This window comes from Panthera uncia, chromosome X, assembly GCF_023721935.1.
Source record: "Panthera uncia isolate 11264 chromosome X, Puncia_PCG_1.0, whole genome shotgun sequence".
Classification (NCBI taxonomy): Eukaryota; Metazoa; Chordata; class Mammalia; order Carnivora; family Felidae; genus Panthera; species Panthera uncia.
The window spans coordinates 34,757,096-34,776,593 of record NC_064817.1 but is presented as its reverse complement, the minus strand read 5'-3'; positions in this window follow the sequence as shown (position 1 = coordinate 34,776,593).

Below are 19,498 nucleotides of genomic sequence, written 5' to 3'. Positions count from 1 at the left end.
ACGAAATTTGCGAAGAGTCAAAGATCCTAATTACAAAGATACTCATTGATTACAAGAGAAAAATCATAACTTTATAGTGGAGAAACCTGACATACACCACCTTAATATGATCGAGGTCACTATCACCAGTGTAAGACATATTGACATCACATGTCTCCTTAGAAGATGCAATGAGAAAGGCACAGCCACCACTTCTACGACACTCTTGCCAAAAATGCATGATCTCCACGTAATCATGGGAAAATATCAGACAAACAAATTGAGAGATACTCTTGCAAAGTAATTGGACAGTACTCTTCAAAAGTGTCAGGGTCATGAAAGACAAAAGAAACTGAGGAAACATGAAAAGTAAATGAAATGTGAGATCCTGGTTTGGAGCCTGGACCAGATAAAGGGACACTGGTGAGACAATTGGAGAAATTCCAATGAAGTCTGTAGTGTAAAGTATTATATTAATGTTAATTTTTTGGTTTAGAACATTGTACTCTGGCGATGGTTACGTGGGGTGTGAATATTATGGAAAGCTGGGTGAAGGGTATATGGGAATCCTCTGGACAAATTTTGAAACTTTTCTGTAAGTCTAAAATTATTTCAGAACAATCTCAAAAAAAAGTAAAATAAAACAAGTTCTCTCTGATGACTGGTGTGTTTTCTGTCTCCTGATTGGGCCCTGACTGGTGCCAGAACAGACAGCACAGCTGAGGGAGCTGTTCCCTAAATGCCACATCATCCAAACACAGTCTCAGAGCCCACCCAAACCCAGAGAGGCAAATCCATCCAGACACGCTGTGCCTGAAGTTTCTGAAAAATAACCAACTTAAAATAATCCTTATGCCAAAGAGGCATATTTTGAGGTGGTATATTTTGTTCCCCTTCATAATAAACTGGTAATCTAGTAAGTAAACTGTCTTCTGGAGCTCTGGGAACTGCCCTAGAAAACTAATTAAACCCAAGGAGGGGTTGTAGGAACTGATTTATAATCACTCAGAAGCACAAATGACAGCCTAGACTTACAACTGATATCTGAAGGGGGTCAGAAGACTCGTGGGACTGAACCCTTACCCTGTGGGATCTGACACTGTCTCCAGATAGTGTTAGAATTGAGTTAAACTGTAGGACATCCAGTTAGTATTACCTAATTGCTTGATGTGGGAAACATCACTACACATTTGGTGATCAAAAGTGCCAGGAGTGAAGTATTAAGTAGAGGAGAAACACACAGGAGAGTATTTTTTTTAAGTTGATTTAGTTATTTTGCAAGAGAGGCAGCGAGAAAGCAGGGGAGGGGCAGAGAGAGAGAGAGAATCCCAAGCAGGCTCTGCACCATCAGCGTGGAGCCAAATGCAGGGCTCAAACTCACAAACCATGAGATGGTGACCTGAGCCAAAGCCAAGAGTGGGATGCTCAACCAGCTGAGCCACCAAGGCGCCCTGTGAGTGTATTTTTCCTTGGAGTTGAATGGTGCTCTGGCAGCTCTCTTGGATCAGAAGGTAATTATGGGACTAGAAACCACACACTGTGGACCAATAATATAGGAGGAATCTAAGTCCTTAAGAGCTTTGTGGGGCAGAGCTGCCATGCATGCTCCAGATTTTGAAAGGGAGCAGAATATGCCACCCCAAAATACTCCTCTTTGCCATAAGGATTTTGAGAAACAGGACACACCAGAGAAGCTTTGAAAACAGAAGCTACCCTTCTGTAATGGCCATTGTCATGTATGAGGGAACTCTGCATTTGTAACTGGTGTCTCCCTCCCTGTACAGGAAGAGAAGGACGAAATCACAAGAAACTATGATCGGTGCAGAAGGTACCAACTTAAATCCGCATAACAACCTCACCCGAGTTTACCCGTGCCTTTCCTGCTCACCCCTCACAACCGCCCCCCGGTACACATACACTCACGCTCACCATGCCTTTCTTTTGTTTTTAGCTGCAGACGGTGTTTCAACTGGTTAAGCCACTTCAGAGTCACTCAGTTTCCCTGGGTCTCCTCACATGCATACAGGAGACAAACATGTTAATTAATGGGGGGGAGCAGATTCTCCTCATTGATCTTTTATTACAGGGGTCTTAGCTAAGAACTCAGACAGGTAAAAGGAAAATTATTTTTCCTCCCCTACAACTTCCTTTGGATTCTCTCATGAGAGAAAAATAAACCTCTACCCTGTTTAAGCCACGGGGATTTGGGGAGTTATGTTACAGCTGAGCCCAGTCCTACTGGAGACTCTGGTGGTGACTCACATATCCTTGGTGGATGCAAAGCCCTTCACAGCTATTTCTACTTTTCATTCCTCACAATAGATCTTTGAGGTAAAAAGCATTTTCCCCAATGAGCGAATGGAAGCTTCAGCACTCAGTGACGAGGTGACACTAATGATGCTGGCCCTCTCTTTTCAGGAGGCTGTTCTGTGTTAATCACAGTGAGTAAGCCCTGTGATGTCAGCCATGTGCCAGGGAAACCAGAAAGCACAAGTCGTTCTTGGTTGGCCATAGCCTGAAATTAGTGAGGTGCTGTGGTGGATTCGTCTATCTGGAGACCAGCTCTTAACCAGAAGATGCTAGCTTCCAAGGCCAAAAAACATGCCAGGGAAACACGCCATGCCAGTTCTCAGCTTGGGAGACAAATGTTTCAAACCCCCAGGGTTAGCTTTTGATGATGCTCTGCATAATCAAAACAGTGTTCTGTTTTGCTAATGAACGTATTTTAAAACTAGAGAAAGCAAAAAATATCAGCAAAGAAAATTACTAGTGGGGAACGTGGGGAAGCCAAAAAAAAATACAACCACGTTTAATAATGAAGGTTGTTTTTGTTATTAGTAACATTTGCTTGAAAGATGTGGCGGGACAGAGGACCCATACCTAAATAATACTTTAGGGGTAGAAAAGCTTACCGTTTTTTCCTTCTAGGTGCTTTGGCTAGTCTAATAAATGACTAGAAGGTGGGCCAACAGGTGAAAAACAAAAGTTTAATAACAGGTATATCTCCTGTATGCATGGGAGAGACCCAGGAAAACTGAGGGACTCCCCAACATGGCCCAAGCCATCATCTTAAATACCATATTCAGCTTGTGACTGATGTCAGCCTCCTGTGGCCATCCCAAGTGAACTCAAGGAGAAACCAAGAACAAGTACCGAAAGCCAGTTAAGCAGAAGCATGCAAACAATATTTTTGAACCATGCGATATGATAGAAACATCCTGTATTAAGATGGCCTAAGGGTCTTTCACGAGTCTATGTGGAAATCAGTAAACCTTAATTTCTACAATCGAACAAATTATACCTTGTGACGCGCAATTATACCTTGGAGAACTGCTTGCAAGCACGCGTACTGCTTCCCCCTTTTGCATATAACCCCCTGTAAACCAACAAGCTTCTGAGCAATTCTTTCCGAGCAATCTGAAATACTGTCTCCCGGGCCATAATCCTCAATAACATAACAAATAAAGCATTTACTAACCTATTTTGAGGCTGGATTTTTCTTTTTCAGGCGACAATTTGGCAACCACGAGGAGACCCCAGAAGAGATGCCATCTTCTCGCCTGGACTCAACGAGGAACCAGAGCCTTGGTACCAGAACAGGCCCTTTGTGTCCAACTGATCTCCTCGGATGGCATACAGACAACTGGGTGAGGCCTTCCTGGGTGGAATCCAGATCTCCCAGTTTGGTAGAAAATCCAGAGCCTTATTCCTTGTTGTTTCTCTTCTCTTGCAAAGTCAGGAAAAGGGCAGTATTCTGTGTATGACACAGGTTTCAGGTCTTATCCGTTGTCTCTTTTCTTCTTCTTCATAAGTCAGAAGGGGCGCCATTCTGTAGAGCAGAGGTTGCAGGTCTATTGGAGAGATGAATCCTCATCCCAGAAATTTAAAATCCTTTGCAGCTTTGCCAATTTGAATGTTCAATACTACAATCATATACACGAGATTTTGAATGAATCTGAAGACAAGGGACACTAGCTCTTCTCATTAAACAGTGACAGAGGTTAACCTCACACTGTGCAGCAGTCCCAGAGGGATCCCCATTCACAATACAAATAATTTAGTCGCTCTGCCAGGGGGGACTCACGTAAGAGTTGGCTACTCAGCTTTCCAGCACTTTCGATTTAGCTAGGCTAAACCAAGAGAAAACCGAGACACAAAATATGATCAACCAGCTCCAAGGGAACACCTACAAGAGCGAGAGCCCTCTAATCAGCACACGGGTCCACAATAAAACCCCTTAGGTAGTGCCGAGCATTCAAACCACTTGGATGAGAGGTAAACCATCACAATTGGAGAAACGTGATGGAGAACCACCTTCCAAGACTCAGGTGGGACTCGTGTTTAATGCACATGGATCATATATTTGCAAATTCCTAAATGAGAAAAATATACTAAGGATGATCTTAAACGCTCAGCTGGCCTAAATGGGGGTCCTTTGGAATGCCTAATTCATTTATCTGCACACCCAACTCAAGAGAGCCGGCTACGAATCTAAACAACCGGAGTGGGATGCATATTTTAATTGGTATCTAGAAGCTTCTAAAAGAAACACTGACCAGATACTATCCACGCAAGAAACTAATAAGAAACTATCTGAAATAATCACAAAATTGAGCTCAAAACTGTCAACTCCAGAAGTACTTCCACCTGCTCCACCTCCTTCTTATCCTTTAAATGAGCTGCCAGGGAACTAGGCATTAAAATCAAAGCCTCCTTCTCCTCGCCATGCTAAGGCAATTATGGCTCTAGAGTCAACAGTTGGCCAGATTGAAGCTGAAAATCAGAGCTTGATAGAAATTTTTTTAAGGCCTTCTCCCCTAAGTTAAAATTAGAATATGCACCCAGAGGGGAAGAAATAAACCAGATGGATAGATCAACCTAGAATGTCATTTAAGTTGCAACTGCTTGAAGGGTTAAAAGCAATCATCCTGGGTGCCTGGGTGGCTCAGTCAGTTAAGCGTCTGACTTCGGCTCAGGTCATGATCTCACGGTTCGTGGGTTTGAGCCCCACGTCAGGCTCCGTGCTGACAGCTCAGAGCCTGGAGCCTGCTTCGGATTCTGTGTCTCCCTCTCTCTGCCCCCTCCCACTCACGCTGTCTCTCTCTCTCTCTCAAAAATAAGTAAACATTAAAAAAAATTTTTTAAAAAGCAACTGTCCTTATTTTATAAATGTTCACAACTAGAAATATAGCCCCAGAAACAATGAAAGATCCTTCAATCTGTCCTTTAGGCCAATCTCCAGATCTCCCCTATTTATGTCAAAACTCTTACAACCTCTCTGAGAACTCTTATCTAGATGATTTCCTATTTCTAAGACTGAAAAGAAAAAGGAAAAATGTACTTTTAAAAATACAAATGGCTACAGAACCACTCTTGCCCAAAGCCGAGCCCACTGCTTCCATAAGGTTACTTCTCAAGGATAAATACAAATCTTACGTGTCCTCTCCTCCAGTGTTAATAGAAAACAGCTTTGGCCATCTGAGCAGGTGACCTTAACTTATTCTATCTGCCAGAAAACCAGTCTAGATCCAACTGTTTTTTTATAAACTAGAGTTCTGCATTATCATACATGCCTCATGGCTGAAATTTTTAAAACAATAATTATAAGGTTTTCGTGTGTGTCTGTATGTGTTGTAGATATGTGGCATTTCCTACCACCGGATGGTATCACCAAAACTAATTGGTAAAAGACCTCTATTTAGGGACGCCTGGGTGGCTCAGTCGGTTAAGCATCTGACTCTTGATTTCAGTACAGGTCACGACCCCAAGTTCGCAGGATCAAGCCCTGAGTCAGGTTCTGCACTGAACATGGAGTCGGCTTGGGGTTCTCTGTCTCTCTGTCTCTCTGACTCTCTCTCTGCCACTTTCTACCACTGGCATGTGCTCTCTCCCTCTCAAATAAAAAGGTAAATAAAAATAAATTTAAAAGAGCCCAGGACACCTGGGTGGCTCAGTCGGTCAAGCATTCGACTTCAGCTCAGGTCATGATCTCACGGTTCATGTGTTTGAGCCCCACATCGGGCTCTGTGCTGACAGCTCACAGCCTGGAGCCTGCTTTGGATTCTGTGTATACCCCTCTCTCTCTGCCCCTTCCCTGCTCACATTTTGTCTCTGTCCCGCTCTCAAAAATAAATACACATTTAAAAAAATTTTTTTAATAAAATAAATTTAAAAGAGCTCTATTTAATTGGCTTAAAGAAAATTAAGTATTTATATAAATTAAATTCTCAGAAATAGAACTAACTCAAATAAGTTTCAAGTTCACATGATCTAGAAAAATATTCAGTATTAAAGCCAGTTTAAGTTTGTTGGTCTAATTAAAATAGGCACGTCTTATTATCAATAAGGAGTTATCAATATCAAACACAACACAGGTAATCAACTTTTTATTCTAACTGAATTTATTAGTTAAATTCATGTTGTATCTGTTGTAATTTGTCAGCAAAAATGATTTCAAATGATGGTTGATTTTGTCTGCCTCATGAAGTTTTCATGGGTAATTGTTAAGAATAAGTAGGTTAGGGGCACCTGAGTGGCTCAGCTGGTTAAGCATCTGACTTCAGCCCAGGTCATGATCACACAGTTCGTGGGTCTGAGCCCCACATCAGGTTCCGTGCTGACAGCTCAGAGCCTGGAGCCTGCTTCAGATTCTGCGTTTCCCTCTCTCTCTACCCCTCCTCCACTCGCATGTGTTCTCTTTCTCTCTCCAAAAATAAACATTAATTTTTTTTTTAAAAAAAAGCATCTGACTTCAGCTCAGGTCATGATCTCACAGTCTGTCTCTCTCAAAAATAAATAAATATTGAAAAAAAATTTTAATTAAAAAAAACCTGTTATTTTTAACAAATTTCCCAAAATTCTAATTCTAAATGAAGTCTAAGACTGACTTTATGGAGCCAATGAAGCCCCTTGGGGAAAAAATCAGCCTCTTACCTTGCTAACAGTGTTCCCAGGAGCCTTACCAGGTGAGCCTCCTGGGCGGGCTCAGGAATCTCAGGATATTTGGGGGACCTCAAGAAGAGAGAAAGTAACCTGAATCTATAGATACTGCAGGAGAGTCTGATGGTAAGCATTTGGCTTGGCTTCCTAGCCCTAAGAGGCTGTTAAAAGTTCAATCTGAAATTCCTTATGAAAAGTTCCAGCAAAGTGGATTTTAAAAAGAACCTATATGGTCAATCACTATTCTTGTTGCGCTTATATAAATAATCAGACCAACCTTGGTGAAAGTGGACTTATTTCATAAACAAATTAGTGTTAATTTGGCTATCTTTGGTGGAAATGAAGGTGATTTTAGAAAAATTATGCTTCAGTAGCATACCTTTGTGGATGTTAGACTCTAGTTCTTTTTTTTTTCAGTTTATTTATTTTGAGAGAGAGAGAGAGAAAGCATGAGTGGGCTGGGGGGTGGGCGGAGAGAAAGGGAGAGAGAATCCCAAGTAGGCTCTGCACAGCCAGCAGGGCTCAAACTCATGAACCATGAGATCACGACCTGTACGAAAACCAAGAGTCAGATGCTTAACCGACTGAACCACCCAGGTGCCAAGTTAGACTCTAGTTCTGATTAACTATCTTTGAGTGTTTTTTATTTGCCAACAAAACTGAACTGGGATCAGAATTCTTCTGATTTCCTCGAAAAGCTGGCTATGACTCTCCAGACTAAGGCTTCCAATTTTCTCTCATTCTTTTGACTTGGCATCATTCAGAACAAAAACTGTCCCTTTTCCCTGAAGCCCTGCAAACTAAAGCTACACAACTTGAGTTCAGCTTCAGAGAAATTGCCACAACAGTCCATGTTTACACAATCTTCATGCCTATTTCTGTTTGGGTCACTCAGAAAGCTCACTAGAGACATTCAAACTGCAGACCTGGAAAATCTGTCAGATTGTCCTGCCTGCCCTCACTCTGTCTGAAGATGCTTTCAACCTGACATCTAGAAATCTCACTGGCAGCACTCAGACTGCAGACACTAGGTTTATAATTTGCTCCAACGATTAGCCTGTATTTTTCTTTTGTTTCCACAAAACATGCCTCTCATTTTCTGAACTTTGAGAGCCCACCTGCAGGACCACCTCCTAAAATAAGACACAACTGTTTGACTGAACTGACCTATTCTCAAGAATAAGACTGGTTGACAAGATATGGAGTAGACTTCTCTTTTTTTTTAATGTTTGTTTATTATTGAGAGAGAGCGCGCACACAGGCAGAGCAGGGGCAGAGAGGGAGGGGGACAGGATCCGAAGCGGGCTCTATGTTGACAGCAGAGAGCCCAACATGGGGCTAGAACTCATGAATCGTGAGATCATGACCTGAGCCGAAGCTCGATGCTTATCCGATGGAGCCACGTGGGCACCCCAAAGCAGAAGCCTTATCTAAGGTCCAGAACAGAACAGTTTAACTCCAGCTACTAGGGAACGTTGGAACAAAGTTGTGTGATATTTTACTTAAATTTTTTTTTTTTTTGTCAAAAGGATAGAATGGTAACTTGCAATGACACTACAAGGACCTTGCATGAAAATTTTTTCCAGCTATGGGACAAATTCATGTGGGTAACTCCCAGTTACAACAGATTAAGTGAGAAGGCTCCATTATGCTGGGAACAAGCTAATTATACCAAATATCAGCCTTAAGTGACTCAATACTCAGCCTTGAGGAAATATTTGCTAAATGTTCAGAAATTCTTGGCTTAAATCTATTCCAATGATTCTAGCTATGATATTAGCCTTTTTACTGTTAACATATTTACTATACAAATTGTTAGCCTCTTGTCGCATGCAATGATCTAGACAGACTCACACTAAGCTAATGATGGCAAAACGTCTAGACACTATAAATTACATGTACTCCTATAATACTCTGGTTTCTCTTCAAATCGTATAAATCTTTCCCCTTTAAATTACATGTACTCCTATATAAAGGTTGACGATTTATACCTAGACATAATGAAATACTTCAGGCTATAAAAATCCTAAATGAGCAAATTTACATGGTTAGAGATGGTTATCCTTTGTAGGACATGCTTGTCTCATTTGTATCAGAGCCTCATATGACGCTCATAGGAATGAGCCTTTCTACTACCGTGAAACAAAGAAATACTTGGTCACCATTGTCTCCTATAGGTCACAATTTGCCCAAAAGGGGGTGGCGACTGTGCACTAAAACTACAGTAGGTGACTGTCTCAACCTCTTGTGACTGTCTCAAGTGACCTCAAGGAGAAACCAAAAACAAAAAGAACCAGAAACCAGTTAAGTGGAGGCATGTAGTCAGTATTTTTTCTTTCTTTTCTTTTAATGTTTATTTATTTAGAGAAAGAGAGCGCAGACACACACGAGGTAGGGGGGGGGGACAGGGGCAGAAAGAGAATCCCAAGCAGGCTCCACCCTGTCAGCACAGAGCCCAAGGGGCTAGATCTCATGAACTGAGCCAAAATCAAGAGGCCGGCACTTAACCGATTGAGCTACTCAAGCACCCCTGTGGTCAATATTTTTGAACAATCAGACATGATAGAAACATAATGGGGGTGCCTGGCTGGCAGAGTCAGTAGACTGTGCAACTCTTGATCTTGGGGTTGTAAGTTCGAGCCCCACGTTGGGTGTAGAGATTACTTAAAAATAAAATCTAAGAAAGAGAGAGAGAGGAAGGAAGGAAGGAAGGAAGGAAAAATGTATTAAGATGACTTAATCTTTCACATGTCTACGTGGAAATCAGAAAACCTTAATTTTTACAACCAAATTATACCTTGTAACATGCAATTGTACCTTGGAGAACTGCTCACAAGCATGCATACCCCTTCTTCTTTTTGCATATAATCTGTAAACCAACAAGCTTCAGAGCAGTCTTTCAGAGCAATCTGAAATACTGTCTCCCAGGCCACAGTCCTCAGTAAGATAACGAATATAACATTTACTAACCTATTTTGAGAGTGGCTTTTTTTTTCAGTCGACAAGCTAAAGCAAATAAGATGTTGGGAGTGGGGAGCCAGTTAAGGGAGGTTACCAGGAAAAGCACAGTAAGGTTATTAAGCAGATTTAAGTCTTTGGCTCCTCCATTGATAAGAGTTTTTAGAGACTGAGTCATCCTGGTACAGCAAGGGAGATACACTTGCAAATGGAGATTTCCATTATACACCTAAATGTCTCTTACAAAAAGGTAACTTCTATTCACTTTTCAGAGCTTCTTCTGTGTCTGCTGTTTCTTAAAAATATCAGCCTAGGGGCGCCTGGGTGGTTCAGTGGGTTGAGCGTCCAACTCTTGATTTCAGCTCAAGTCATGATCTCATGGTTCATGAGTTTGCGCCCTGCTGACAGTGCAGGGCCTGCTTGGGATTCTCTCTCTCTCCCTCTTTCTCTGCCCCTCCCTCGCACTCTCTCTAAATAAATAAATAAATAAACTTTAAAAAATAATAATCAACCTAAAATAATCTTACACCAAAGAGACGTATTTTGTGGTGGCAAATTCTGCCTCCCTATAGTACCATGCCAGAAATACAAAGAGGTCTCAGAACACCCTTCACCTTGAAAATCAAGGATCCAAATATTGGCATATTTTTAAAAAAATTTTTTAATCTTTATTTATTTTTGAGAGAGAGAGAGACAGAGTGTGAGCAGGGGAGGGGCAGAGAGAGAGGGAGACACAGAATCTGAAGCAGGCTCCAGGCTCTGACCTGTCAACACAGAGCCTGAAGCAGGGCTGGAACTCACGGACTGCAAGATCATGACCTGAGCTGATGTCGGACGCCTAACTGACTGAGCCACCCAGGCATCCCAACATCTTTTTTTTTTTTAATTCAAGTTTTTTTACTGAGATCATTGTAGATTCACATGCAGTTGTAAGAAATAACACAGAGAGATCCTCTGTGTGTTTTTCCTAATTTCCCCCAATGGTAACACTTGACAAAACTACAGTATAATATCACAGCTAGGATACTGACCTTGATACAGTCAACCCCACCAATCTTATTCAGATTTCCTGTTTTACCTGTATTCATTTGTGTGTGTGTATGTGTGTGTGTAGTTAGTTCTACTGTTTTTTTTTTAATGATTTTTTTTTTTGAGAGAAAACATCAGCAGGGAAGGGGCAGAGGGAGAGGGAGAGAGATAATCCCAAGCAGGCTCCACACTCAGCACAGAGCCCAATGTGGGACTTGATCTCATGTCTGTGAGATCATGACCTGAGCTGAAATCAAGAGTTGGACACTTAACCAACTGAGCCACCCAGGCACTCCTAGTTCTATAGTTTTATCACCTGTGTAAGTTCACATATGCATCACCAGTGAAGATACTGAACAATTCCATAATAAAGATCCCTCCTGTTGCCTTTTTATAACCACACCCACATCTACAACCCAGTCCTTAACCCTGTGCAACCACTGGTTTAGAAGTTTTCTATTTCTAAAATGCTGTTGTTTCTCTCTCCTTCCTTCCTTCCTTCCTTCCTTCCTTCCATCCTTCCTTCCTTCCTTCCTTCCTTCCTTCCTTCCTTTGTAAGAATTTATTAAGTAGGGGTGCCTGGGTGGCTCACTCAGTTAAACAGCCGACTTCAGCTCAAGTCATGATCTCGAAGTTCATGAATTCAAGCCCCACATCAGGTTCCATGCTGACGGCTCAGAGCCTGGAGCCTGCTTCAGATTCTGGGTCTCCCTCTCTCTCTGCCCCTCCCCCACTCATTCATTTTCTATCAAAGATAAACATTTAAAAAATCTTTAAAAAATATTAAGTAATCTCCTCTCTATACCCAACATGGGACTCAAACTTACAACCCCGAGATCAAGAATCACACACTCCACTAACTGAGCCAGCCAGGTGCCCCTAAAGTGCTGTCATTTCAAACATCTTATATAAATGGACTCAAACAGTATGTAAACTTTTGAGATTGGCTTTTTTCACTAAGCATAACTCCCTAGAGATTCACCAAGTTGTTGTGTATATTGTTAGTTCATTCCTTTTCACTGCTGAGTAGTATTCCTTGTTATGGATATACACAGTTTGTTTAACCACTCAACCATTGAAGGACATCTAAGCCGTTCCAGTTTTTAGCTATTATGAATAAAACTACTATGAACATTCATATACAAGTTTTTGTGTGAACATAATTTTCATTTACTGGGGTGAACAACCAGGAGTACACTGCTGAGTGGTATGATATAGCTGCATGTTAATTTTTGAAGAAATTGCCCATCTTTTTCTAGAATGCCTATATGCTTTTATGTTCCTACCAGCTACACATGAGTAACCTAGTCTCTCCCCAACTTTGTCAGCATTTGATGTTGTCACTGTTTTTTATTTTAGCCATTCTCATAGGTATATTGTATTATCTCATTGTGGTTGAAATTTGCATATTTCTAATGGCTATGGATGTTAAACATCTTTTCATGTGCTTATTTGCCATCTGTATATCCTCTTCAGCAAAATATCTGTTCATACTTTTTGTCCTTTATTTTTTTTTTTAAGTAATCTCTAGGCTCAGCTTGAGATTCAAACTCACAACCCCAAGATCAAGAGCCTCATGCTCTACCAACTGAGCCAGCCACGCACCCCTGTCTTTTTTTTTAATTGAGGTATAATTGCAATACATTATATTAATTTCAGGTGTACAACATAATTTGATATATGTATATATTACAAAATTATTACCACGATAAATCTAGTTAATGTTGGTCACCATACATAAATTTTTTCTTGTGATGAGAACTTTTACGATTTACTCTCTTAGCAACTTTCAAATATGCAATATAGTATTAATTATAGTAGCCATGCTGTACATTACATCCAAGGACTTATTTATTTTATAATTGGAAATTTGTACCTTTTAATTCTGTTCACCCATTTCACCCACTCCACGCCCCATACCCAACCTCTGGCAACCACCAATATGTTCTCCATATTTATGTGCTTATTTTTTGTTTGTCTTTAAATTCCACATAAGTGAAGTCATATGGTATTTGTCTTTCTCTGATTTATTTCACTTAGCATCAAGCCTTCAAGGTCCACCCATGTTGTCACAAATGGCAAGTTTTCATTCTTTATCACAGAATAATACTTCTTTGTATGTGTGTGTGCATGTGTGTGTATACACACATACACATACACACATCACACATATATACAACATTTTATTTATTCATCTATCAACAGACACTTGGGTTGTTTCCTCATCTTGGCTATTGTAAGTAATACTGCAGTGAACATGGGGGTACAGATATCTTTCTAAGTTAGTGTTTTTATTTTTGTCAGATAAATACCCAGAAGTGGAATTGTTGGATCATCTGATGGTTCTATTTTAAATTTTTAAAGAAACCTCCATACTGTCTTCCATAGTGGCTCCCCAATTTACATTCCCAAGAATGCACAAGGGTTCCTTTTTCTCCGCATCCTCACCAACACTTATTTCTTTTTGATAACCGTCACTCTGACAGGTGTGAGGTGATAGCTCATTGTGGTTTTGATTTGCATTTTCTTGATGATTAGCAACGTTGAGCATCTTTTCATGTGTCTATCGGCTATCTATATGCCTTCCTTGGAAAAATGTCTACTCAGGTCCTCTGCCCATTTTTTAATTGATTTTTTTTTTTTTTTTTTTGCTTTTGAGTTGTATGAGTTCTTTTGGACACTAGCCCCTTATAAGATATATGATTTGCAAATGTTTCTCCCACTTAGTAGGTTACCTTTTCGTTTTATTGATGATTTCCTTTGCTGTGCAGAGCTTTTTGAATTGATGTAGCCCTACTTATTTTTGCTTTTGTTGCCTTTGTTTTGGTGTCAAATCCAAAAACTCATCACCAAGAACCAATGTCAAGATGCTTACTTACTGTCTGTTTTCTTTGAAGAGTTTTATGATTTCGGGTCTTATATTCAAGTCTTTAATCCATTTTGAGTTGGTTTTCGTGTATGGTGTAGGATAGTGAGTGGTCCAGTCTCATTCTTTTGCATATAGCTGTCCAGTTTTCCCAGCACCACTTATTGAAGAGACTGTCCTTTCCTCATTGTATATTCTTGCCTCATAAATTAATGGACCATATATGCATGGACTTATTTCTGGGCTTTGTATTCTGCTTTGCCCATTTTCTAATTACACTGTTTATATTTTTACCATCGAGATGTGGAATTCCTTGGTAGGATATGTGGTTTGCAAATATTTTCTCCCAGGCTGTAGGCTGTCTTTTCATGGTCTTCATATGGGCTTTTGCAGAACAAAACTTTTTTAATTTTAATGAGATATAATTTATCCATTTTTCCTTTTATGTATTGTCCTTTGGCATCAAGACTAAGAACTCTCTTCCTAGTCCTAGATGCCAAAGATTTTCTCTTTTCTTTCTCAAAGTTCTATAATTTTATATTTTACATATAATTCCAAGATTCATTTCAGGTTAATTTTTCTATAAAGTATGAGAATTAGGTCAACGTTCATTTTTTTTGCCTATGCATGTCCAATTGCTCCAGCACCATTTGTTGAAAAAGTTACCCTTCCTCCATTGAAATGCTTTTGCACTTTTGTCAAATATCAGCTGAGCCTATTTGTGTGGGTGTATTTCTGGATTCTCAATTCTGTTCATTGATTTATGTTTCTTTTTTTAGTGTTATTTATTTACTTTGAGAGAGAGAAAGAGAGACAGAGAGCGTGTGTGAGCAGGGGAGGGGCAGAGAAAAAGAGGGAGAGAGAGACTCCCAAGCAGGCTCCATGCTGTCAGTGCAGAGCCCAATGGGGGGCTCAAACTCATGAACCATGAAATCATGACCTGAGCCAAGATCAAGAGTCAGATGCTTAAACAACTGAGCCACCTAGGCACCCCTCATTATGTTTTTATGCTCCTATCTGACAATACTATACTGTCTTCATTACTGTAGCTATATAATAAGACAATATCACATGGATTTCCCCACTTTATTCTTCTTTGTCAAGATTGGTTTAGCTATTCTATGGCCTGTATCTTTCTGTATAAATTCAAGCATATGTCTATATCTACAAATAACTTTGCTGAAATTGTGATAGAGATTGCATTACCTCTACAGATCAATTGAAGAACTGACATCTTTACTATGTTGACTCTTCCAATCCATAAACACAGTATGTCTCTCCATTTATTTAAATCTTTTGTTTTAAATGTTTGTTTATTTATTTTTGAGAGAGAGAGAGAGAGAGAGAGAGAGAGAGAGAGAACATGCACACACAAGCAGGGGAGGGGCAGAGAGAGAGAGGGAGACAACAGAATCTGAAACAGGCTCTAGGCTCTGAGCTGTCAGCACAGAGCCCAATGCAGGGCTTGAACCCACAAACCATGAGATCATGAGCCGAAGTCAGTCGGTTAAGACTCAGTCACCCAGGTGCCCCTTATTTAAATCTTCTTTGGGAGTGCCTGGATGACTCAGTCAGTTGAGCATCCGACTTGTGGGACCAAGCCCCACATCAGGCTCTGCACTGAGCATAGAGGCTGCTTAAGATTTTCTCTCTCTCTCTCTGTCTTTCTTTCTCTCTCTCTCCTCTCCCCCTGCCCCTCTCCCCCGCTCACACGGTCTTGCTCTAAATAAAAAAATAAAAATAAAAATAAAAAATAAATCTTTAATTTCTTTTATCAGCATGTCATAGAGATGCTGTACATATTTTGTTAAACGTATATGTAAGCATTTCATTTTCTTTAGAGTGATTGTGTAAGGTATTGTGTTTTTAATTTTGGTTTCCACATGTTCATTGTTAGTATACGGAAATAGAACGGATTTTTGTGTACTGATCTTGCATCCTGTGATCTTGCTGAGTATTATTAGTTCTAGGAATTTTTTTGTATATTATTTGGAATTTCCTATATGGGAAATTACATCATTTGCAAATAAGGACAATTTTATTTCTTCCTTTCAAATATGTATGTCTTTTATTTCTTCTTCTTAAGTTACTAGAAGTTCCTAGCTGGGACTTCTAGTACTACACTGAACAAAAGTGGTGAGAGTAGACATCCTCACCTTGTTCCTGATTTTAGGAGAAAACATTCAGTCCTTCACCAGGAAGTATGATATTAGCTATAGATTTCTTATAAATGCATTTTTATCAAGCTTAGGTCATTCCCCGCATTTCTAACTCACTGAGCATTTTTAACCATGAATAGGTATATTTTTGTGAATGCTTATTCTGCACGAATTGTCATGATTATATGATTCTTTTTTCTCTAGTTTGTTGATATGGCAGATTACACTGATTTTCAAATGTTAAAGCAGACTTGCATACCTGGAATAAATCCCACTTGGTCATACTGTATAATTCTTTTGGAATTTTCTTTCAGTCATTTTTTCTGAACTTCAATTACTAGCTTCAGAAGAGAAAAATTCCCAGAGATGAAAGTGTCATATCACTATCTAAAGACAGGGAAGTTTACTCTGGGTCTAGAGCTTTGAAACTCAGATTCAAATCCCAGTTTTCCCATTTACTAGCCCTGGACCTTTGGCAAGGTCCACTTCTCTGTTTCCACATCTATAAAATACGGATAACAATGCCTAAATGAGAGAATTAGTTGGTTAGGCACAGACTATCAGATACATAATAGGCAGTTAATAATGGTTACCATTTGAATTCCAGGGCAATAAGCATTTTAAAGAAGAATTAGAAACATTTTAGAGAGGCAGTTATAGGAGCACCTGGGTGGCTCAGTTGATTAAGCATCTGACTCTTGATTTCAGCTCAGGTCATGATCTCGTGGTTCATGAGTTCAAGCCCTGTGTCAGACTCTGCACTGACAGTGTGGAGCCTGCTTGGGATTCTCTCTCTCTCCCTCTCTCTGCCCCTCCCACCCTCTCAAAATAAATAAAAAACATTTAAAAAATCTTTCAAAAAAGAAAAAAAAAAGAAAGGCAGTTATATATATATTAGGAATAGGGCACAGAGGTGACATAGCAAAATTTATCCTAAATGATCATAATCTCTGTAATCATTTACCCTTGGGGGGCCTTTTCATGTTATTAGATGTTTTAATAATAGATATCCATGTGAGACACCAAGAAGGTCATTCAAAGATGTTCTCATTATTAGCTATTAACTTATTAAACGAAACAGCCATTAGTGCTCTGCAGGCCTCTACAGAGCCTCACTGCAGGAGCCCCACAGTCATTAGCTGCCTGGTCTGCACACACTACTTCACCCCGACTCTTCCCATGATCAAAGAGCACCTTGATTCTAATTGCTCAGGTGCTCTTCAAAACACCCAATCTTACTTCTTTTGATCTAACTAGGTTTATAAATAGGGTATAAATAACGCAAGTCTACTTTCTGGTGGCGATGCAAAAAAATGAATTGGCTGGAAGAAGAATAATCAACAAATGAAACAGTCTTGCATTTTACCTTCAACCCCAAGCTCTTTGAAAACAAGTAAGGAATCAAATTGATCTATGACCCTGGCTTACAGATATTCATGATCATGACCCCATGACCCCATCACAGTGACAGATACGTGTTTTTAAATTTTTTTTAATGTTTACTTATTCTTGAGAGAGAGACCGAGACAGCGTAAGCAGGGAAGGGTCAGAGAGCGAGGGAGACACAGAATATGAAGCAGGCTCCAGGCCCCGAGCTGTCAGCACAGAGCCCAACACGGGGCTCGAACTCACGAACTATGAGATTATGACCTGACTGAAGTCGGATGCTTAACCAACTGAGCCATCCAGACACCCCAGTGACAGATATATTTTTATGTCGTGTTCTGGTGCATGCGCACACACACACAAACATATATAACTGAAGCCACAGTTTAGCGAAATAAGACTGTTGTTACTATCAGTGCTACATGCTAAAGTTTCCCCATCTACTTTGTCACTATCATTTAATGCTGGTTGCCACTACCAATGCCATGACCTACTAAGTGGATCCTGAGTGAGCCTCGGCCACGAGGTCATATACGCCCAGAGAGAACTCCAGCTAGGCTGCTGCAAACCACAGAGATAAGCCCTCCACAGGTCTCCCTTGCACGCTGGAGTCTCAATCTGGCTGAACAAAAAGTCTCTTTTTCTCCTCTCAGCATCACAGGTGTAAAAGTCAGCAACATTTCAAGGGAATTCCCTTAAACATGGCAAAGGTCTGTTTAAGTGCTTCTAAATTTCCTGTGCCTGAGACACAACGAGAAGGAATAGAAGTGACGTTCTTTCAGCAACTGAAGTTGGCCAGGCACCTGGTAGAGGGGGCCATGTTTCACTGCAGCCTTTTACCTCAGGCCACAGGGAGACAACAGATGCCAGAGTGTTCTTCAAGACCAGAGGCTGCTTATGACTCCTTCTCTGATCAGCGCAGCCCCTGGGGGGGGGGGGGGGGGCAAGAAGGGGAGGAGAGCCAGTTATTACTGCCACCTAAACCATAAAAATACCATCCCCCTGATATGACTCCTATCCCCCTCAGCCTTTCCTGACCACACTGGCAGAGATGGAGCTTTCAGACTTCTGGAACCCAGAAAAATTTAATGTCACAAGCAATTTCTGGCCCCTGGGATGGAGACTTGGGCAGCCCTCTGGGAAAGACTGCCCTCTGCTCTGTGAAGCCATCAGGTCACGTGCAAATAGAAAGGCCCACCCCCTCACTCTTGGGGGCAAATCTGAACACAGTGTCAGAGAGGGAAGTGAAGAGTCCTATTTCAGAACAGAAAAACAGAGTGTCTTTCAAAATATAAAAACAAAATACTAGTGTGTGTATGTACACACACACACTAGTATTTTTTTATAGTATTTTATATATATATATAAAATCACTTAAAAAGGAGGGGGCTGTTGTATCTTTTATCAAAGCTATGTCTCCCAGTCTCTCAGATGTGGGGGCTTTGGGGAGAGAAATGTTAATTTACTCTGTGCAACTTTAGGCTAACTGGTGTCCCCAGAACTGTTGTTTGTTCTTTTGAGCTCTGAGCCACAGTTTCTAGCAACATGGCACCGGGATGAAGAAGGGGCTGGTGGCAGGCACGTGGGTGAGGTGAAAATCTGGACTTGACTAACCCCTTCAGCTCTGTTAGACCCCACTGTGGGACTTTGTGTGACATCTTATGGGGAGTGCTGCAGAGGGCAAGGCTGGCCACTATCTGTAGAATGCGGAAGTGGGCCTTACAAGGGACAAGAAAAAAGTCCTCCCTGGGAGTTTGGTCTCTGAAACACAGCTAGGCCTGGGTATTTCGGGGCGGGGGGGGGGGGGGGGCGCGGGTGCAGAATTAAGCCAGCCCAGCCACATGGGCCCCTGAGAGGGTTGAGGTCTGTGGATTATACCAACAGCCACATCTGACACTAGTAAGAGGGGCTACTTACTTCTCTTCCATTACACCCAACCCTTTGGAAAATTTTCCTTCACTTTTGTCCCGTGAGGGATTAAGGGGGAGGACCTAAGCTGTCCTTCGGCCAGAGGATCAAATCGGGGTGAAGTTGGCAGAGGCAGCCGATGGCCAATGACAGCTGTGACCAGCAGACAAGTGCCCTGTAGAGGGCAGCATTTTGGTAGCCTGACAAAGAGGTGGGTGGATGGGGGCTTTGATCATCCTCATAAAATGACAGGTGGCAGGGGGACCTCTTAGAA